The following is a 3698-nucleotide window of genomic DNA, read 5'->3' on the forward strand; positions in this document are numbered from 1 at the left end:
GTGTTGATGCAGGATGGCAAGGTCATTGCCTATGCTTCGCGGCAGTTGAAGATTCATGAGAAGAACTATCCGGTTCATGATTTGGAGTTGGCAGCCATTGTTCACGCATTGAAGATTTGGAGGCATTATCTGTATGGCGTGGCATTTGAGGTGTTCACGGATCACAAGAGTCTTCAGTATTTGTTTAAGCAAAAGGAGTTGAACTTGAGGCAGAGGAGGTGGTTGGAGTTGTTGAAGGACTATGATTCACCATCTTATATCACCCGGGAAAGGCCAACATGGTGGCCGGTGCTTTGAGTAGGAAGTCAGCCAGCATAAGCAGTCTTGCTTATATTCCGGTCGGTGAGAGACCTCTTGCATTGGATGTTCAGGCCTTGGCCAATCAGTTCGTGAGGTTGGATGTTTCTGAGCCCAGTCGTGTGTTAGCTTGCACGGTCACTCGTTCTTCTTTTGATGATCCCTATTTGTGTGTCCTTAGAGACACGGTGCAGCACGGAGGTGCCAAGCAGGTTACCTTAGATGATGATGGAGTTTTAAGATTGCAGGGTCGAGTTTGTGTGCCTAATGTGAATGGGCTTCAGGAGTTGATTTTAGAGGAGGCCCATAGCTCCCGGTACTCTATTCATCCGGGCGCCGCGAAGATGTATCAGGATTTGCGGCAGCATTATTGGTGGCGGAGAATGAAGAAAGATATTGTTGCATATGTGGCTCGGTGTTTGAATTGTCAGCAGGTTAAGTACGAGCATCAGAGGGCCGGTGGATCATTTCAGAGGATTGATCTTCCCGAGTGGAAGTGGGAACGGATCACTATGGATTTCGTTGTTGGGCTCCCGCAGACTCGGAAGAAGTTTGACACAGTATGGGTCATTGTTGATAGGCTGACCAAGTCAGCGCATTTCATTCCTATGGCAGTCTCCTATTCTTCTGAGAGGTTAGCTGAGATATATCCGGGAGATTGTTCGCCTTCATGGTGTGCCCGTGTCTATCATTTCGGACCAAGGTACGCAGTTTACCTCGCGTTTTTGGAGAGCAGTTCAGCGAGAGTTAGGCACACGGGTTGAGTTGAGCACAGCATTTCATCTCAGACGGACGGGCAGTTCGAGCGGACTATTCAGATTTTGGAGGATATGCTCCGAGCTTGTGTCATTGACTTTGGAGGCTCGTGGGATCAGTTTTTGCCTTTAGCGGAGTTTGCCTACAACAACAGCTACCAGTCGAGTATCCAGATGGCTCCTTATGAGGCTTTATATGGTAGGCGGTGTCGGTCTCCGGTTGGATGGTTTGAGCCGGGAGAGGCTCGGTTGTTGGGTACGGATCTGGTTCGGGATGCCTTGGACAAGGTCAGGATCATTCAAGATAGGCTTCGTACAGCTCAGTCCAGGCAAAAGAGTTATGCCGACCGCAAGGTTCGAGATTTGGCTTTCATGGTCGACGAGTGGGTATTGCTTCGAGTATCGCCTATGAAGGGCGTGATGAGACTTGGGAAGAAGGGCAAGCTTAGCCCTAGGTTCATTGGTCCGTTTGAGATTCTTGATCGAGTGGGAGAGGTGGCTATAGACTTGCATTGCCGCCGAGCTTATCAGCCGTGCATCCAGTGTCTCATGTGTCCATGCTTCGGAAGTATCATGGCGATCCATCCCACGTGTTAGATTTCAGCACTGTCCAGTTGGACAAGGACTTGTCTTATGAGGAGGAGCCGGTAGCCATTCTAGACCGGCAGGTTCGTCAGTTGAGGTCAAAGAGTTTTCCTTCTGTTCGTGTTCAATGGAGAGGTCAGCCTCTTGAGGCCTTGACCTGGGAGTCTGAGTTCGGTATGCGGAGCCGTTATCCCCATCATTTCCCCGACTCAGGTACTTCCTTCTTCTGTTCGTTCGAGGACGAACGATTGTTTTAGAGGTGGAGAATGTGATGACCCAAAAGGTCATCACTTGCTTTTAAATTGAATTCTGTGTTCCGAGGCCTTAAAATCCTCTTTTATCTTTACCTCGATTTGCGTGCACAATCCGGGCGTGTAGCCGGAAAGCTTAAATGAGAAAATCTGTGAAGAATGATAAATTTTGACTATAAAATGAATTAATTTGACTTCGGTCAACGTTTTGGGTAAACGGATCCGGACCCGTGATGTGACGGTCTCGGATGGTCTGTAGGAAAATATGGGGCTTGGGCGTATGCCCGGAATCAAATTCCGAGGTCCCAAGCCCGTGAAAGGAATTTTTAAAGAAAATTATTTTCTAAAATTGTTTAAAGGATTTGGAAATGAAATTTGATTAGAACAATGTTGGTATCGGGCCCGTATTTTGGCTCCAGCGCCCGGTACAGGTCTTATATATGATTTAAGATAATTCTGTGAAGTTTGGTAAGAAACGGAATCCGTTTGACGTGATTCGAGCCTAAATTGCAAAAGTTGATGTTTAAGAAGTTTGAGATATTTCATTGATTTTTGAGGTTTAATTCGTTGTTTGAGAGGTTATTTTGGCGATTTGATCGCACGGATAAGTTCATATGATGTTTTTGAGTTAGTAAGCATGTTTGGTTTGGAGCCCCGAGGGCTCGGGTGAGTTTCGGGTAGGTTCTGGGGTGTTTAAACTTAGGAAAAACACTGCTGTTGCACCAGTTCTGGTGTAACCGCACCTGCGAGTCGAGCACCGCAGGTGCGAGCTCTCAGGTGCGCACAGTGGGTCACAGGTGCGGTACAATCTCGGAGATGCGGACAATCTTTCGCAGATGCGGTTCCGCAGGAGCGGGTCCTTTTCTCGCAGGTGCGGCCCCAGCGGGGCCTAGTCATTTCCGTAGAAGCGACCATTTTTCCGCACGTGCGGTTGTGCAGATGCGACCCACGAGCCGCAGATGTGGAAGTCGGGCAGTGAGTCTTTTAAAACATAACTTCCGCGATTTTTCTTTCAAACTTTCACAAAAGAATAGAAGAACTAGGGCGATTTTCTCAAGAGATTTTCTTCCCAAATCACAAGTAAATATTCGTTAACTGATTTCTTTCAACTATCTAATGTTTTTCATCAACTTTTATCAATAATCCTAGGGTTTTAATGGTAGAAAATTGGGGAAATTGGGTAGAGTTAGGGCTTTTTGATTAATTGGTAATTTGACCTCGTTTTGGGGTCGGATTTCAAAACAAATTATATATTCGGGCTCGTGGGTGAATGGGTGATTGGGTTTCGGTCCGACCTCGTGTTTTGACCAAGCGGGCCCGGGGTCAATTTTTGGGTTTTTGGAAAGAATGATTGGAAGGTTATAATTTAGAATTGGAATTGGATTGTTGGGCGTTTATTGATGTTATTAAGTCGATTATGTCTAGATACGATTGATTTGGAGCCAAATTCTAAAGGGAAAACGGTGTTTGAGGCTTGAGTTGGCCGTGGAAGTTCGAGGTAAGTGTTCGGTCTAACCTTAGCTTGAGGGATTAGGAGTTGAGTCCTATTTGCTATTTGCTTCTTGTTGAGTACGACGTATAGGCATGGTGACGAGTATCTATACGTTGATGTCGAGCATGACCGTGAGTCTTAAATTGATATTGTTGTGTTCTTATATGATACTATGGATGCTTTAATTGATCATTCTCGATATTGAGCAAGGATTAAATTTGTTCTCGTGGAAATTACTTATGATTTGGATATTGGTGTTAGCTGGGATGAATAGAGGTTGAGTTAAGATTGGTTATAGCTGATTCTCCCTTGCCGGGA

The sequence above is a fragment of the Nicotiana attenuata genome, chromosome 3, assembly GCF_001879085.1.
Source record: "Nicotiana attenuata strain UT chromosome 3, NIATTr2, whole genome shotgun sequence".
NCBI classification, from domain to species: Eukaryota; Viridiplantae; Streptophyta; class Magnoliopsida; order Solanales; family Solanaceae; genus Nicotiana; species Nicotiana attenuata.